The 19840-nt window shown below is 38.5% G+C and overlaps 1 protein-coding gene across 26 annotated transcripts in view; it reads right to left on the bottom strand.

Moving 5' to 3' along the window:
• Rbfox1 (RNA binding fox-1 homolog 1) overlaps positions 1-19840 on the bottom strand; it is a 2027889-nt gene that overhangs the window by 422694 nt on the left and 1585355 nt on the right. The window lies entirely within an intron of this gene.

Below are 19840 nucleotides of genomic sequence, written 5' to 3'. Positions count from 1 at the left end.
ACAGAGGATTAGTTTTCTAAATTCGCCTAGAGTTAAGCAGCTACCTAAATCTGCTAAACATTTTATGGCATTCCTAATGCTGCTCTGACTAAAACAAGACATTCTGCTCTCATCTGGGGGCCACACCACAACAATGTGTCAAACACCTTTGCTGTGAGTTCTTTATGCCTTACAGGAAACCACAGGACAGTCAGATAGTCCTATGTGTCCCCCAACTCCCATTCAGACTGAGGGGGGACAACAGTCTGTCTTGCTTTGGGAGTGTGAGCCTGATAGGGTTAGTCCTCAGTAATTACTATTCACAGTTTCCTCCATAACAAAGCATGAACTCCCCTCCAAGAGTCAAACATTAGGGCCTTCATTTGTCTTTCATCTTTCTAAAAGACCCAGGGAGCTTAAAGTGGTGGCCTACAACTGTAATCCCAGAACTCTTAGAAGTTGAGGCAAAAGGATTCCAAGTAGTAATTCAGTGTGAAGATCATGGGTTCAATCCCCAGATCAAAAAACAAAACAAAATAAAACAAAAGACTCAGAGTGTCCTTCTTCTCTGTTCCTTCTGTCAGCCACCAAAAACTATAGGCTGAGCAAGCAAGTATATGGTGACACTGTTAAGGACCATAAATGCCTGAAACCCACTTGTAAACCGTATCATATGCTGTCAACACAGAGAGCAGAAATAGAAACAAGGTGGGCAGAAATATGTCAGTAAGTTCCGTGATTCTTCCCAGATATTTTGCACTCCACTGGAGATTTTTCAAAGACTCTTTTAGCTAAGATTCATCACGTACGTTTTCTCCGTCTCTTAGCCTCTACCTTAATGTCAATGAAGGCAGGTGAATGAGAGAAAAGTAGATCAAGGGGAACAAACTAGTTCACATGTATGTAGTAACTTTCTTCCACCACTTCATTCACCAGGGAGGTGCAATCCATTCCTCCACCGCAGGTCTTCAACACATTCACATATATTGAAAGAAGAGTGCAGGAAAAAGAGAAAGTCACATATTTTTCAGAAGAGATGAGACAGTGAGTTAGGAATTTTGAGGGGTGGGTGGCCCCAGGAACTGGGTAGAGGATTTCAACATAATCAAAGCCATGGACTTGAAGAGCAGAATCTCCCAGGTTGACGCAGAGGATGGGTAAGTTCTACAGGTCTGCTGTGTAGCAGCACGGTACCTAGGGTTCACAATACTCTACTGCACACTTACAAATTTAAGAGGATAGGTTTCATGCTAAATGTTCTTACCACAATAAAATAAAATTTTAAATAAATGGCAAATAGGAGAAGGGTATTCACTCCTTTCTCAGTTGGCAGTGTCTTGCCTTCCACATGCAGGAGATCTTGTTACTCCCCTTCATGGTACAGATCTACATGAAAATCTATGCTCAGTAGGATGCTCTGTCTCTATCCATCTCTCATCACATGAGCCCCTCCTCTGTCTTGATCTCAGTCACTCTCCTGGCTCTGTTCTCTGTCCTTCCAGTTAGAGCTCTCCTTATCTTGGTCTGCATGTAAGGGCATCATTCTACCTTTCCATAACAGCTGACCACCTTTGATAAATCTCCTGAAGGCTCATAAGAATTTGAGATTTGTTTACCAGTGATCTCCCTCTGTCTGTCTGTCTGTCTGTCTGGCTGGCTGGCTCTCTCATCTCCTCTCCTCCCATACTTCTCCCTTCATCTTCTTTTCCCCTCCCCTTTCTTCTGTCTTTGGTCTCTATATCAACACTAAGCTGAAGGAAGTCAGGGATTTGTAGATCCTTTTACTGGTGCACTGACTCCAGACATTTATTGTTTGCAGAAGGGAAGGGAAGGGAAGGGGCAATAAGAAAGGCAAAGGGAGAAAAACATACGAGAGAAGAGGGGAAAATATATAAAATAGAAAAAGTGACAGAAGATGAAGAGTGAGGGGAAAAAGAGGCAACAGTAGAGAGAGAGAGGAGTGAAGAACAGGAGAAGGGAAGGAGGAAGAGAAGAGAAGAGAGAGCAAATGGTGGGGGGCAGGAGTAGTTGCTACAGGAAGAAAAGCAGTCAATTATAAGGGAAAACGAAGACAGTGAACAATCCGGATTCCTTAAAAGATTGAGGAACTTGTGAAAACAGTGACACTAATATTAAATCAAAAGTGTTTGCAGTTCTGTGCTTCTGCATCACCTCTCACCATTACTGTTTGTTACCCACAATGGCCTGGTGTGATGGTGCATGTTTGGGGCAGGCCTGAGAAGTAGATGAAAGGTTAGAGATGGAAACTTTGAATGAACAACAGCTCTGAGCACTGAGGTTACTTCTCCAGGTGGAGGCAGAATCTCTGAAGGGATCCTGGGCTAGGAATGCAGCCAGTTTAAATTTAGAAAGCGGGAGAATTTAGGGGCACCTTGGCCGCAGATCTAAATGTAAGTTAAAGATTGTGACAATCTTAAAATACAACGTGAGTGATGTTTGAGAACACAGAACAGCTTGTGCAGCCCTATGTGAAACAAATGCAAATCGTATGTAAATGTGCTCGCATCTTTTCTGGGCTAATTCTGACTTCAGGCCCTTCTGAGTATCAAGCCCATGCAGAGACTTAGATGTCCAGTTTAGTTCCTGGACTGTGAGTCACTCACGTCCTGTGAAGTCCCAAGATGCCCTTGCTGTTTGCATGGAGAGTTTGAGAAGTTGTTAAGTTGATATTTGCAAAAAACCAGGGAGCCAGGAGATACTTTGGCTCAGAAATAGCAGACTGTCCTCACAGATAAAGTGACCTGCTTCTGGGGCTGTGGTGGGTGAGGATATGCTGCATTACAAGGGCAGCCCACTCATGCTTTCTCAACTCTTCTACTGTGGCAAAATGCACATGACTCAAAATTTAGGATCTTAACCAATTTTGATTACACTGTTCAGTGGTATTAAATGCATTCCTAGCAGTCTACAGTCCCTGCCACTGTCCGTCTCCGAACTCTCCTCATCTGACAAAACAGGATTCTGTATTTATTGAACATTAATACTGCCATTTGCTTCCCTTCCATTCTCCCCTGGAAACGACCATTCTCCTTTTAGTCTGTGCTATTTTGCTTATTTCATATAAGGGAGGTCTTGCAGTATTTGTCTTTGTGTGACCAACTTATTTCATTTGGCAAAATATCCTCAAGGCCTACCCATAGCTTTTAGGGATCAGAATTTTCTTTCATTTTACGGGGGGGGGATAATATTTCATTACATCTTGCATATCCATTTATCATCAGTGGGCATCATATTAGCAGTTTGAAGAATGGTGCTATGAACATGGGTACAAATATTTCCTTAGGACTCGGCATTTTTTTTTTTTTTTACCAGAAATTGAGCTGAAGGCTTTTACACTGAGCCATATTCCCAGAACATGTTCTAGTTTTTAAATTTTGAAACAGGATTTAAATTGTCCAAGCAAGACTCAAATTTGTAATCCTCCTGCCTCAGCTTCCTTCAGTACTGAAAATACAGGCATGCACCGTCATGCCTGGTTTCAGTTCTTCCAAATGCACACGCAGAAGTAAAATTGCAGAATCAAGTGGTAATTCTTCTCATTATCTGAGTAATTGCTTTCCACAGCAGTTGTGCCATTTCAGATTTCGACCAACAGGGAACAAGGATTCCAATTTCTTCACATATTTGCCAATACTTATTATCTTTCTTTTTTTTTTTTTTTTTTACTTGTAACCACTTTAGTTGGGGTGAGGTATCTCAAGGTAATTTTGTTTTCATTTCTTTAATGATTAGTGACATGTAATATTTTGTCACGTGCTTACTGGGTATCTGTTTATCTTCTTTGAAGAAATGACCAATCTGACCTTTGCCCAATCTTGGCACATGTTATTTGATTTTGCTGCTGGTGTCACTGAGTGACTGTCTTGACTTGTGTGCACAGTGAAGGGGTTTTAGTAGGAAATTCCAAACGCAGTACCCATGCTACCTTCACACTCATCCTCTTAATGAGTGGTTTCATTGCCTTCCTGAACTTATGCAGGTTTTGTTAGTGCCACCTCTGACCTTAGTCTACTCCAAAACCCATTCCCTGTTGAGAGCTGGGGGAGCCTGGTGTATAAAAACAAAATCCCAGCAGTCTCCAGGCTACATCAAATGAAGCATGTCTAGCCACACTACCACAGCATGGCCCAATGACATGGAATCCAGCCTTTGTTGTTCCTTTGATGACATTTGTGACAACTCAGGGTTCTCTCCTTCTGCTGCCGCCATTCTGGTTCTAAGATATCTTGGCTATGCTTGTTGGTAGCTCTGGCATCGGGCACCCACCCATCCTGGAAAGTTCCTCCCAGGAAGCGCATGCATCCGCCCAGCGTTGCCACTCAGGCCTCTCTCTTCCCCTGCCTCATTTCCCCACTTTCCTCCCACGTTCTTCTCTCTAGCATTTTCTTGTTTTAATGCTTACAGATCAGTGTTTCCTTCCTGAAACTGTTTTGTATTTGTACAGATTGAGCAACCTAATCTGCAAATCCATAATACTACAAAATCCAAAACATTCTGAGCATCAGCATGAAGTCCTAAGTGGGAAACTCCACAGCTTAGCTCATGTAGCTAGTTGCCAAAATACAGGGTACAAAAAGAGTAAAAAGCATTGTACAATTTGTTTTCATGTTATGTGTATAAAATGTATATTAAACATAAGTTAACTCAGTGATTTGACTTGGGTCTCAGCTAACTTTCTGAATATATATATTCTAAAATCTGAATCAACCTGAAAACAGAAACTTCTGTTACTGAGGGTTTTAGCCTATAATTTCCACCTTGATATCACAAAACCAGACTTAGTTGCGACTTGCAGGATCTCAAAATAACTGTGGCCTAAATAGCATGTAAGTTTATTTTTCATTTCTGTGGACATTCTGAGCTAGGCAGTCCATCCTAAAGCTTGCTGCCTCTCCCCTTTTTCAGTCCCACCATCTGTAAGACAGGGTTTCCACGTTCAAATTTGCCTCAAAGTCACACAATATCACTGATTAGGAGAGACAAAATGGTCTATAGGTGTTTGCATAACATGTAGATCTATCCCTATGAAGGTGTTTTCCCAGAAAACAGCAATAATGCAATGATGCTTTTTGGTCGGTCTCTCTCTCTCTCTCTCTCTCTCTCTCTCTCCCTCCCTCCCTCCCTGCCTGCTAGCAAATACTGTAATTATTTTCTAATTTAGGTGTAGAGGTTGGGAATATAGCTCAGTGGTACAGTGCTTGCCAAGCATGTAGCAGTAACACACACAGTAATCTGGAATTTTGGCATATTGGCTGTGACTAATGGACCTTTTACCTATGATCTATTACTAAGGAAGAAACCATAAAGGACTGTTGGGTAGGCAGCTGGCAGTTTCTGCCACAATTCCTTTCTGCACGCTTTTCACTGGCCAGAGTATGCAGCACTCCATGCAAACAAGCAGAAATGTTGTACGTGTGGTGTACTGCAATATCCCTAATGCTTACTGCAGTGTCTGACAGGCACGCCATAAATAGAGGTGCAATAAACATTTGCTGCATAAGGATGGAGCACAGTTGCGGTTATATTCCAAGATGATGTTTAAAAATGCAGACCAATCCTTTCTGCTTCATTCAGGTTCTTCCACAAGGCAGACCAAATTAATGCCATGCTAGCCCATCCACCTTCTCACTCCACTCCCTGGGAAAACCTGTCTGCTTTAAAGTTGAGAAATAGCGTCATTCTTCTAATCTGGAAGGAGAGTCAGGCTTCCTTTCTAAAAATCATTACTTCCTAGAGTTTCACATTATTTTCAAGGCGAAGACCTGCTTTGCAGTCCAGAACAATTCAAACCCTTTTCATTGACACTCTGTGTTCAGGTTGCAGAAAATAAACCTGACTTAGATTGCTCCACAGAATTTCCCAGAAATTTGGCTCTCGATGGCAGCTGCCTGCATTCTGAGCACCTCCAAGAAGGAGCAAGAGCAAGAGCTGTTCTCAAAAAAGATAAATTTTTTGGTCTAATTCCATCACAACCTCCTCAGATTACCAGTGGACACCACACATATGAAGGTGGACACCATACCTCCCGATGTGTCTACGCAATGGCATAGCAGGAGGTTGGCTGTGTTAAAACTTCAAAACCTCTAGGCATCTGCTACCTCTAACACTCAGACATTCATTTCCAAAAACATTTTAAAGTGCATGATTCAAGGCCCATCCTGAAAACATTTCTCATCTATTACTTTTTCACCGATTACCATTCGATTTTTTAAATGATAAAACAGGGAAACCTTTAAACACTTGGTGGATCCTGAATTATTAAACATAAAAGGGCACTTCGGTGTATTTATTATCATACTGAAGGAAATCTTGTCTGGTTTAAACTCTTAGCTCCTTAAAATGTCCCCACTTCTATTCTGAAATGGAGCTAAAAATGCATTGCTGTAAAACTCCAACCACTTTCAATGTTCTCATCATCAGTTTCTGACATTATGAGCTGTCACCCTTCCAGGTTGCACACCTCCTCCAGGGAGGAGGCTGGGCCTGTGGTGCTGACTTTCCAAGCCTCTTGAAACTGCCACCAAGCCCCAGTGCTGGCTGCTGCGTCCTCTTCTCCTCTCCAGACAAACACAGCTTGTCTGAGGACCAGTGTCTGAGGTCCTCTTGCTGGGATAGTTCTCAGTGGCAAATTGCCAGCCATGCGGCAATTTCCTTGAAACCAATGCTGACTTTTAGCTCTGACAGCACCCCCCCCCCTTTTTCTTGATTCTTCCTTATGGAAGTGAAATTCACATAACATAAAATCAATCATTTGCAGTGTACCACTGAGTGACACTTAGTACTCACATATTGCATAACCACGACCTCCACCTAGTTGCAAAACTTCTTAATCATTTACTCTCCTCAAAACCCCCTGGCCCATAAGCAGTTATTCTATCGTCTCCCTCCCCTGGCAACCACCATAATGCCTTCTGTCTTGGTGGATTTGCCTACTTGGGATATTTCACACAATCAGAATCACACATTATGTGAGCCTTTGTGTCTGGCTTCATCACTGAGCCTAATGTTTTAAAGGTGCATCTAGGTAATAGCATGTGTCAGAATCCCATTCCCTTTTGGGGGAATAAATAATACTACATTATATAAACAGATCACACTTATTGTATTCATTCATCCACTTATGGACATGTGACTTGCGCATTGCCTTTAAGGATTGTGAAGAGTGCTGCTCCACAAGAGCTGATGAACATGTACCAGCTCTTGTTTGAGCATCTATTTCAATTCTCCTGGATAAAAACCTACAAGGGGAGTTGCTGGGTCATGAAGTCATTCTGTGTTTAAATTTTTGAGGAAATGTCAGACTGCCTTCAACACTCTTGCACTCATAGGTTTTTAGAATTGCTCCCCAGGACTCCATTTTAACTTAGCATCCAGAAAACCATCCTTCCAGGAAAAGATAAACACTCTGGAGATCTCTACAGCAGGACTTCAAATTAATCACAAATGCAACGTTTCCCTACACCAACAACACCACGAAGCTCTAGGTTCTCAGGTCCATATCCTCTCTCATTCTTTCTTTTCAAAATTAAGAGAATGACTGTGTACTAGGCTTGGAGCAGTCACGTATGTACTTTGTGCTGCTTACAGAATACAGGGTGAAGGACAGACTGAATGTGAAGAGGAAGAAAAAAGAACTATCGAAGGGATTGAAAAAGAATAGTATATATGTCAGGTGCCTAGAAACAGGAAGAAATAGGCTGGCTTTATGATGCACGTTTAAGAGGAGCCTTTGAAACTTTCCTTAAAATTTCCCAGTGTTTTTAGAAGGATGTAACTACCAACTTGGTACATTTCAGATAAACCCCAACATTCCCTCTGTACACCACTACAACTATACTTAGCTGTGCCTGGTTATTTTTGGCTCAGAATTCCACCTCCCTTTCTCTGCAAATTCTGTCCTCTTTGCCCAAAATACCATTCCATAAATTGTGTCAAGAAAACGAACACCCCCTCCACACAAATGTGTCAAGCATCTCTGCTTCCTTCAAACCTTCCAAAACTCCCTCTCCACTAGGAATCCTACCCATGTGAACAATGTCATTCAATTTTGCTTAGAGTTACAGGCACAAGGTGTTCTCCCCTTCCCAACTATGTGTTGTTTGAAGGCGGGTGCTCTGATTTCATCTTAATAATAGGAATTAGTACTCATTCCTTAAAACAGTTGAAGGCATGAAGTGAGATATAGGTTTAAAGAGTCTCATGTTTTGCTTGGATTTTGAAGGCACTTAAGTGCTTATGAATCCATTGAACTTTTGGGTATGTATGGTATTCACATTCAAAATAGTTTGAAGGAAAAAGTGGTTCTTGACGTCGCACTGCTAAGTAGATCACTGACAAATGTGGCTGGAGAGAAGTGAAAGGGGGGAGACAGGAAAAGTTGAGAAAAATTCTCTAGAAGTGATTTAGTATGAAGAGAGAGAGAGTGAATATAATGTGACCAGCACCATGGACACAGACTTTACAACATATAACAACAGTAAGTAAATTGAGTTATCAAAACCATTATGACTACTACCATTCTGACTAAGGGACATATGGATTTAGACTTTTAAGTTATTAAGACAAACATGTCCCATGGCTTTCTTTGGATAGATAATAGACAAAGGATGTGAAAGGAGATTTAGAGAAAAAGGGAGGACTTGAAACAAAATAAAACAGTGCAGAACAGAACCATGATAATCAATGGCGCTTCAAAACCACTTCTGGAAAGCTGAGGAAACTAATATTCCAAGTTTTAGATGCTGAGCGCTTAGAAGAAAGTCCTTAGTCACTGCTGCAAACAGCAGAGAATGAAAAGGAAAATCCTATCGTGGGAAAACATACATTTATTAACCCCTTTACAAGAGCTACAAACCAGGCACTTTTCTATAGATTATGGCACCTTCAGCACTCATTCAGTCTCCCAAACCTTCGCAGTTGAGTTGGTTGACCTGTTCTGCTTTGCAAGTACAATGCTAGATGCCAGCCACCTCCCCAGACCCATGGTGCAAAGCTTGTCTCTTCCTGATCTGCACTTTACATAGTGAACGTGCTTACACCCTAGTTCATTGACAGAATTGGTTCAGAATGACACCACAACCAAAACTGTTTCAAGGTGCCATCTCCTGCAAGCCTGTGAGATGAAAAGTAATTTAAAAGGATAAGGTTCAGTCAGTGACATTTTTTCATTTCATCAAGTATAACATTATTCTAAGAAATCCAGGCCACTAACAGAGCACATGTATGTGCAAGTCCTCATATGACTAGGCCCATGACAATGGCAGTTCAAGGCACAAATCACCATAAGGTTAAGAAAGCACAAATTTTTTTTTAAAAAAAATAGAGTTCAAAATACAGAAAAATTAAGCAAGATAATAGGAAATCAACCATGGGTACCATAATATATCTTGTTATCTTCAAAATAGCTACCCATAGTATTAGACATAATAAAATCAAACAAAACAAAACAGAATATTTTCTTTGGATTTATTCCTTTTAAAATAAAAAAATAAAAATAAAATACATATAGAAAAAATTTTAAATTTTATTGCTGGAATTATCAGAACAATAAATAGTGAATTGATAATCAATGAATTTCATTAATCCCAATAAAACTATAACATGGAAATATGGTATTCAGTAGCCTTTGAATGCTATAATTTTCTTTTTTTGTAACGGGTTATGAATTCATGACCTCGTACTTGCCAGGTAGAAGCTTGTGCTGCTGAGCTATATCCCTGGCCCCTCAATGCTATAATTTTTAAATGTAATAGTATTACATATTTCTAATGAAGTAGACAAAAGAGCAGATTTAAAGTTATCTACAGGGAATGGATATGCCAGTTACAATGATCATATTGTATATATTGTACATACAGGTTATATATATGTACTAAAATATTACATTGTACTCCATAAATTTGCACAACTATGTATCAGTGAAAAAAATATAGTACAAAAAAAAGGTGGTTATAGACATTATAGTTTGTTAATAATCACCTATTCAGTAATTGGAATGGGTACAAAGATCTTTAGCTCCAAAGAGCTGGATTTCTTAGATCTTACTGGTTCCATTGATACTAAGTGGTCACCCGGTGCTATAATGATAAATTATCAGCTGCTTCATGCCTTTCTACATTGATGCTCTTTGCTTAAACTGAAATAACTATTTTAAAAAGTAATTACATATCAATATTGTAAATTCCCAAACCACTTGTTCCAAATAGAAGGTAACAATTAATAAATACAGTGCAATCACAAGTTATTAAAAATCTGCTGCTGCTTGCAGATACCAAGTGAGGGCATTATTATTTTTTATTACTTTAAGCAGAGATTTTAGTATTTAGTTTTGCAAATGGATCTTTATTAAAACAGAAATGATCCATTTGTCATTTAAAATAGTAGTTATCAAATATTTGATGTTAAAAATGCTTAGGTATCAAAAATGGGCCTTTTCACCGAAAAACAAAAACAAGAACAAAACCACGGCAAGGGAAGGGAATTGACAGGAACAACTCCTTCACCAATTGACTGGTTTACTGTTATTTTATAGTGTATTACTGTACCATCCAAATTCATAATAATGGGATGGGACTTATAGTTTAGGAAAGACTGTTTATAGCCCAAGAAAGGAAAGATACTATTATCTTTTCCAGCACTATTATAATTTTATCTTTTCACTTATCTCTCCAAGAAAATTTTCATGTCTAATTCTCTCATTCTTTAAGCAAATGTTCTTCCAATTTTATGTTATCTAAACATACTACAATCTCTGCTTGCTACACTGACGTATCAAGACGTCCGTCCACAGATGCTGCTTAAAAAGACAGGCCCTGAACTTATGTGTATTTCTCAGCCACATCACACATTGGCTGTGTTATACTGGGCAAGTTGAGATCCATCTCAGTCTTCCCATCTGTAAATCAGAATACAATCTAGCAACTGCCTCATTGTATCAAGGGTAGTAATACTTATAAAATATTTGTATGAGAACTGAGTACATATAAAAACCATATGTGCATGCAATGCTATTTTGGTTACCTGTCCACCTTAGTTTCCTATTGTTGTAGCTGTAAGAAATTAGCAAAAGTGACATGATTTAAAACAATGCAAATTATTAACATAGCTATAAATTTTGAAGATCTAATGCCAGTCTCACTGAGCTAAAATTCAAGATGTTGGTAAAGCTATATTTCTTTCTGGAGGTCCCAAGGAAACCTGCCCTGTTGATTCTTCCAGATTAAAGGCTGCCTGTATTTCACTGTAGCAATTGCAATGGTCAGTTCAGTTTTTAACAGCAAACACCATCTAACACTCACTTTTCACTGCCTCCTCCCGCTTAGAAGGACCTATGCCATCATACTGGACCCATAGATAATCCAGATTGACTCCCTATCTCAGACTGGTTAACAAGACTAATGCTGTCTGCAAACCCAATTTTTCTTTGCTGTGTAAAATTATATGATCACAGGTTTTAGAGAAGAGAATACGGAAGTAGTCAGCAAGAGGCAAGGCTGTACTTTTCCTATTACACAGTCTCTCTTTACAATGCACTGCAGATAGGTTTTTTTCTTTTTCTTTCTTTTTGGCTCTCTTTTTCTTTTTCTGGTTAGTTTGTTTTATTTTTATTTTTAGTGTTCTCAGAGAATTTGAGAGACTACCCAAAAAGGATGCCACCCATATGTGACCTCTTGGCCTTTGATCTTCTATTAGCATATTTTATATGTTCCATAATACTATTTTATTATTCTTTTTAAAAGAGCTTTACTTTGGAATAATCTTAGACTTACAGAAAGATTGTGGTAATAATATAGAGAACCCTATGTTTCCTATCCAGCTGCCTCTGATGTTACCATATTATTCAATCATAGTTCGCTGATCAGACACAGGAAATTAACACTGACACAGTAGTGTTCACTAGGCTGCAGATCACATTGAAATTTCATTCATTTTCCCATTTATCTACCTTTTCTAGATCAGGACTCTATGAAAGATTCCACCATATGCATTTTGTTGTTTCTCTTTAGTCTTCTTATAGATTTTCCAGCTCCTCAAGATTTATTTGACCTGAATAGTACTTCTTGTTCAAGTACTTTATCATTTTCCTTATGCTATAACCCCTTCAGGTAACCTTCCTGGACTCTATCAGCATTTGAGTCTACAGCCCTTGTTTAAGTAAAAACACCACTAAAATAGAGAAGTCATCAGTCCAACAAAATGTTAAGCAGAATCTTCTTAGTAAACCTTTCTTTGGAATACCATAATTCCTCCAACTTCATATTCATAAGCAAATTCTCCTCTTACACCAAACACCAACGGGCTGCCATGGGCCAAAACAATAAAATGTGACTTAAACATAAGAGATTCTGAGACATTTAGTGACAGAACCAGAATGCCAGTGAGCATCCCTTCTCTCCTCCTTCTCCCATTTTTCTTCCCTTTCATTGGTTTTGAAAACAGTTCATGGAATTGTACAGAAAGGGCATCAATAGATTAAAAACTGTTTCTCTCTAATAAAATGTTAAACGATGTTGAAAATTAATCACTAGGGCCATTTGTGCTGCCCTCCTCAGAGGGAGACGGCTCAGGAAATTTAATAAATTATTATCACAATGATGTTCCTATTATAGAATTTGCATTTCATTCCCAAGGCTTACTTTCAGCCTTAAAGTTGCCAGATGATGGTTAATAAAATCAAGAGGAACTTAGACTGTCCACTAAGAAGCATTCTTTGGGTTTAATTATTTCAGCTTTGATCCTGATATGCTTCTTTATAATTTTTGTTTCTTTAACACAACTAAAGACAGTATTTAATCGCAAGCATGCTCTCCTGATGGAAACACCCACTGTAATGATATGCCTAGCTTAAAAGCAAATCTAATCTACTTGCTTATTAAATTTAAATGTGTTTAAGGCTGATATGGTTTGAAGATGATATGTAAAGTAACAACTTCCAGGGTTATAAATGTCAACTCTAAAAATTATATGCAATATAACGTACAAAATAAATGCTGCTTCATCTTTACATTCCACTGTGATCAATTCATTAAACAATGTATTACAAGCCATGAGGACAGATGTACAACATGAGATGCCATTTGTCATAGTGTATTCTATAGCACCCAGGAAATTCTGTGGAGGCACTCTTTTTTTGTTTTTTGTCAGCAACATATTACAGTTATTATTAGAAAAAGAAAAGAATAGAAGCTTTCTGATGTACCATGACCAGAAATACTTCTCCAATCAAATATTAAAAATCAAGGAAATCCACTGTTATGATAAAATTTCCTATTTGAACAAAATGGGAGGCAGTAAGAGGTTTCCATAAGAAAAGACCATTAACTGCAACAGTGTGGATGATGGCAACACATTAGGATGGATTGCCCTGTATATAATGAATCATGATTTTATTGTGCTTTAATCTTATCACTCACACCCCAGGAAGTCCCCAAACTAGACTGATCATCAGGACACCACAAAGAGGAAGCCAGGAGTATAAGATATACATTCCTGCTGGTCCCCTTTCCAAGGTTATCATGGAAGAGATGGAAGAGAATCCAAGAAGCTCACATTAAAAGAATAAAGCAAATTTCTTCATGATCCTTTATAGGGTTAATAACCCCAAAAACTTATTTATGCCTTATTCAATAGTGTATATATAGGTTAGCCCATATTAACTCTGAAAACATGTAAGTCCCACAATAAAAATGAGTAACACTGTGTACCACAGTCAACATTTTTCTCCACAAAGTTATAACCAACTGTCCAGGATAGCTATAATCTTGTTCTATTGATTGACAGAATAGTATTGACTTTTGGGCAGCTCAATTTCTGATTTCAATGGTACTGACTTCGAAGTAGTTATATTAATCTATGCATCTTCTCTTCAACAACCTTCTCAACTTTCCTTTCTAACTTAGGTTACTTCCTGTGTTTCCTTTAGCTAATTATATGGATCTCAGAGTTTTACTTAGAGAAAAACAAAAGTGTGTGGTTGAGAAGTGAAAATATCTGTTGGGAATTTATTCAAGTCTTAGAATCATCAATGTTTATAAAGTCTAATGAGAAAATGAGGGCAGAGCCCAACCGACTCTGGCTGGAAGGATTTTTATTTTAAATCTAATTGTGCGGGGCTCACCAGTTGATCAATGGTTTTCTCTCTCTTAGTGGCCTTCTAAAAAGTCTTGGAATTTTGTCATTACTCAATAAGAATTATACTTTTGCGTGACTAATTGATGTCTTGCCCAATGTCTTGCATTTCAATTCGAATAATCATCCGTTTCTATTATATATTTGAATTGGTTCTATGCCAGACACACAGGTGATCAAGATATAGACAGGCTAGAACTGATTCTCCCAGAAAGCTGGAGGGAAGAAATGAAATAGTATTCAGTTTAATTGTACTCACTGGGAGAGTTATTCAAGAGACTGCCTGCAGGCATCTGTGAGAACCATGAGAAATGACGACCTTGACCTTGTCAGTAATTTACAACTCATGACATTTTTCTCTCATAGGTAGGGTAGTTTATAAATTAAGAGATAACAGGAAGGCTAATAATGATGCTTCACTGAGAATGATTTATGTCCTTGGTTTAGTATGTGTGGGTTTTTTGGGCAGCGTTTGGAAGGCAAGGCATTCCTGGAATTGGGTAAACTGAGTCAAGATGGCTCAGGATATCAGGGTCACTATTGTGACTATTATCCTTCTAAGTGTCCATAGTCTATAACTATATATTCATTACTCAGTGTCCTGAAGTCTTGACCTGCTCTTGGGCTGGGGGTTCCTGAACCAACACTTCACTGGATGAATGTATCATACTTGCCAGGCTGTAGCTTTGGTGGCCACATGGCAAAGAGCATCCTCCCATCCCTAACTGCCTGAATGTCTGCCTTCTGCTTTCTCAGATATTGTCTTCAAGGTTTCTCCAACTCTGAAAGTTGCATTTTTAGCAGCCAATTCAGTGTCATTCCTTGGCTTTTGTGTCCAATTTCTACATCATTTTTCATAGTCATATTTTATGCAGCTGTGAAATAGTTACACAGCAGAAACTGTGAGGAAAGGTGACTAGGAAAGCTGTGGCAACTAGATGAAACTTGCGATGGGACAACTGAACTCAGGACAGCAGTACCAAATTTGGTGTGATGTGCCAATGCCCATTGAATAAGCTACAGTACGATGTGTTCTTATTCACTTAGAGTATAACATAGCAGTTAGGCAATGGGGGTCATAGAATTGTGCATACAGACACACACACACACACACACACACATACACACATTCACAGAACAAATATTTCCTTCCTGTATCAGTTTGGTTAAGGTCTGTATTAGACCTCTGTAGCATGCAGTTAAAAGCTTCTTCCAAATGGCATTTTGAAGCTAATTGCAATGCAAATTTTAACTCTAGGGTTTTTTTTTTTTAAACAAACCTCTACTCAGACAATAACAGAATGTTTTAATGCAAAAATTAGAAATCCAAAGTTAATATAGGAAGATGGACTATGGCTCATTCATTTTAACTCAAAGCATTTATGATAACTTCTTTAGCTCTGTGTCCCTGGTCTGCATCAGGAGCCTATGCAGAATGTCTGGGCTTAAGGAGCACCCAAACTTCTGGTTTCTCTTTTAGTCAGATCCCACATCTCTTGATAAATTGGCTGATTCCCCTAAATCCTTTAATGCATTTACCAAAATTCTCAACATTTTTTGCAGAAAATGTGAAAAACATAGACAATTTTAAAAGAAAAATTATCTATAATTTCACTACATAGAGTAACTATGATGAGCACAGATATATTCTCGAGATTCTTGCTCTCTTATGTCAGCTAATTCTTAAAATGCTCTCATTCTGCTCATGCTGAGGTGAAATAGAGTCTGCTCACTTGACAATAGGCTGAAAGCATTTTCCAGAGTGATCACCATAAATTAGCCAGTTCCCTATGCCAGAGTTTAGCTTGTTTCCAATTTTTCACCATTAGGAAAAATGCTGATAAATATTGTTTTTCAAAGAGCAATATTTGTTTCTGTTATTTTAAAAGAGGGCTTTTTCATTGTACTAAATTATGTATGTGCCCTTTTTAAGGTTCCACACAATTTTTAAGTGATTAGTAATCTCTCTAAGGGGTTAAGGAAGGACAGATATAGTTTAAAGAAAAAAATATGTCAAGTGTTTATATCCTGTCGAAATGTGTCACATTTCCTTTCTCTTCTATACAATCTCAGAAATTCAAAATGATTATGGAAAGATACTTTTAAAACACATTATATAGAATATTTTTGATATCACTGGGTGAATTCTAATGTAGAGTGATACTTGATGGGAGAAGAGATTTCAGTTAGTGCTGTTAGTTATAATAATGATGTCATAGCTTGAGAGAGGATAATATTTCTTTTTTGATATATTTTTATGTATTCATAGGCAAGTTTCATAATATCTGAGAATTTCCTATACAAAGGCTCTGCATATCAGTGCAATTATTACATTCTAATGTTGAGCATAGGTGTTCATTATATTACTCTTTCTGCTTTACTATATGCATGATATTTTCATAGTAAATGTTGTTTTAAAAATGAGCCAGAACACTCTTCTCAGTAGAAGTGGCAGCACATGCTAGGGCAGAGGTGGTTCACAGGTAAGAGATTTGGATCTGCATAAAGCTTCTTGGTCCAACACAAAAAATCTCTATTTTGATATTGACCATAATGCTACTCAGGAATGTATTTGCTACCAGAAAATAGCATAAAAAATCTAAAGCAGTGAGGGCAAAACTTTTAGAGATGAGTGCCCAAACTGTAACGCAAAATCCACTTATCACAGAATGCCAACACTGCAATGAAATCTGAATATTGAGGTTTTAGTTTAGAAGAAAAGAAATAAGACATTAACATTTTTTTTGTCTTAAAAGGAAAACTTCATGCCACAGGTTTGCCACCACTAATCTAAAGGATTTTCTGTTACATATCAGCATTTTATTTTCTCGGTACACAAGAACCCAGAATCTGGTTATCCCATTCCCTTTGATCTCTGACTTGTGCCAAGGAGTCACAGAAGACAACAGCTGAGGGACTTTTGAAAGGAGAATAAAAAAGAGACAGGGGGATAGTGAGTCACTATGGGTCTTTGTACCTTTGCTCAAGAACATGTTAGGGTTGTTTTCTAAGGATAAAATGCCATGGAATCCTGATTGCTCCCTTCCAAACACCTGCAAGATTCACACTCAGTTCCACCCCTTTGTAAAGAGTTACAGACTAAGGAGTCCTCAGAGTCTCCATGTCTGTGTACATCATTTCATACTTTCTGCAGTAGCAGGAGAAAAATAAGCGTACCCAAAAGTAAAGTCTATTGTTAGCCTATTTCTGAGGACCAATTTGATTTATGATTTGGACATACAAGTATCATCCCTGATGTTTCCTATGGCATAACAGACGTGGTGGGATTTCTTGAAAATTGGTGTATCCCATCTGGTCAAGAATATATGTGCCCCCAAAGGTGACCCACATTATCACTGGAATTTTTAGGATATAATATCATCAAAGGCTCTAGACCCAGGTAACTTTAATCTAGTCTTATCACTTGCAGATGAAAGCAGAGAATCCAATGGACCTCCATGTAATCCATCTCTGTCAACTGCATTAAGGAAATTACCTGTCAGAAACATTATGACTGAGATTCTGTGATTAAACACAAAACGTAGAAATGCTCAAGGGTACCTGTGAAATAACTGCCAAAAAATTACATACAAACGCCTTCCTTTAATTGACTTCTCTTAGGATTAATTCTGTGGTCATAAGTATTTGAAATCTGCACAGAGAGATATAATATAAAAATTATAGAGCACTTACTCTGTGTTTGTTGCTATGCCAAGTACTTCCCTATGCAATCCCATAATATCCCATGCTTTCAAGAGTTAAAAAATAAATTGTATGGAAGCACCTATTTACTGTACAATTTCAAATGTGTTCATTTAAAGCTCACTTTCCTTATCTGTGGGGTATTAATATGCAGATTATAACTTCATTTTAATAATATACATAAAGTATCAAACATATTTTGACACTCAGTAAACACTACCATTATTCTTATTAAGTATTAATGATTAATAAACATCAGTATTGCTATTATTTCTTATCAAGCACACATACTTAAAGGTTAAGTATTTTCTCTAAGGCTCTGAGATGATAAATAGAGGTAGAGAAATTCAGAACCAAGGTAGTTTTGATTTTAAAAGATCAAGGTCCATCCCAAATACTTTAAGAAAAAGTTTCACTGGAGATCTTTATTGGATCAGTGGTCCATATCTCTTTAGATATACACATGCAATCAAGAATCATACATTTTGCTCCCTTTGAATTCTGTGTTACTCTATGTTTGCTAACAAGACAGGAATAAAGGACCATCATAAAGATATAGTTAGGGCTCTGCACTTATATCATGTGGTTAATTTTTTTTTAACACCAGGGTTAGAGGTAAGTCCTGCAGGAGAGGTAAAACACATTCAGTACAGACACAGAGAAAGCCAGCACGATGTGGTCAGTGAATGCCTGGTAACTACCATCCTTTAACCTGGTTTCCAGCTAAAACCTCCTACATCTGTTCTCTGCCTCTTTTCTTTCTCTCTTCAATCTTAGTGCCTCAGAATTCCTATAAATGTAATTCAAATAATATTCTTTTCTCCTAGGCCACCACCACAGTTCGCTATTGCCCTGAGACTAAAACCCAAGCCCCCTGCCACCAGCAAAGGAGAACTTTTAGATCTGTCTGCCCTCTATTGCCTGTTCTCTCTGTGCTCCTGGGCAGGTCTCAGCAGTTGTCTCTTTTACTCCTCAGATCCACTAGGTCCTTCCTGCCAGTGGCTGTGCATGAGCCTTCAGCTGCAAGACTCTTCCCACTGCTGAGTTAGTCCCGCTTCCTGTCCCCCACATCCTATGGGACTTTCTACAATCTCTACCCGCTGGCAGTTCCAGTTCATTCTCCTAATGGCATCATCCCTGGGTTCTAATATGTGATCCTCTGTATGTCTTTTTCACTCATTATCTCTTAGTTCTCCATAAACTTTATTGGTTTAATTCTCACAGTAAGTTTGAGCCCTAATTTACACACTGCAGGAGTCAGCCATTCTGGAGACTCCCATTTGCTTGTACAATGCAACGTATCTGTTGCAATTAAAGTATGAAATAACTATGGAGCTTTTTTTCAGCAATCCATGATTAAATCCTTAGTTCTGAATACCCCCATGATGTCAGTGGCCTCAAGATCGTATATAACTTATATAAGTTCAAACAGAAAAATTACCCCTGCATATTCTCCAAAATTTGAAATTATCTCTCACTCTCACCACACTTGGTACACTTGTAAACAAGCACACTTGTAGTTATGTGAGACTACATCTTCCCAGTTCATAAGGGTTCACTGTTCTCCCCAAACCAAGTCTCTCTGTCCTCAAGACAGGCACCAAAAGGTAACAGATGCACGGCAATCAACCCATTGTATCTATGTCAGTGTGACAAGGGACCACTCCTTGGGTTGGGAAAATTAAGTTCTTTCTCATGGGAGATCTTGAATTCCTTGTTTATACTATACTGTTAGCTACTAAAACATATATCACTGTGTGTAAGGCAGGTTCTAAATAAGTCTTTGCTCTTGGAAAGTTTAGGCTGCATGGAGAAGATGCCGAAAACAAGAAACAAACACAAGCAAATAACTTTTGAGCAGGGCATGTGCTCCTCACAGCCAGGGAAGACCCTTGGAAGACAAAGCATGTGAACTAAATAGAAATCGACAGAGAGGATTCAGGAATGTGAGGGCTTTTCAGAAGGTTATATGTAAAGTGGGAAGGGAGACAATGGACTGGGCTGGCCACCA

This window comes from Cavia porcellus, unplaced genomic scaffold (assembly GCF_034190915.1).
Source record: "Cavia porcellus strain 051 isolate PalLab524CR breed Dunkin Hartley unplaced genomic scaffold, mCavPor4.1 scaffold_16, whole genome shotgun sequence".
Taxonomy (NCBI): Eukaryota; Metazoa; Chordata; class Mammalia; order Rodentia; family Caviidae; genus Cavia; species Cavia porcellus.
This window is presented reverse-complemented; position numbering and strand designations above follow the sequence as displayed.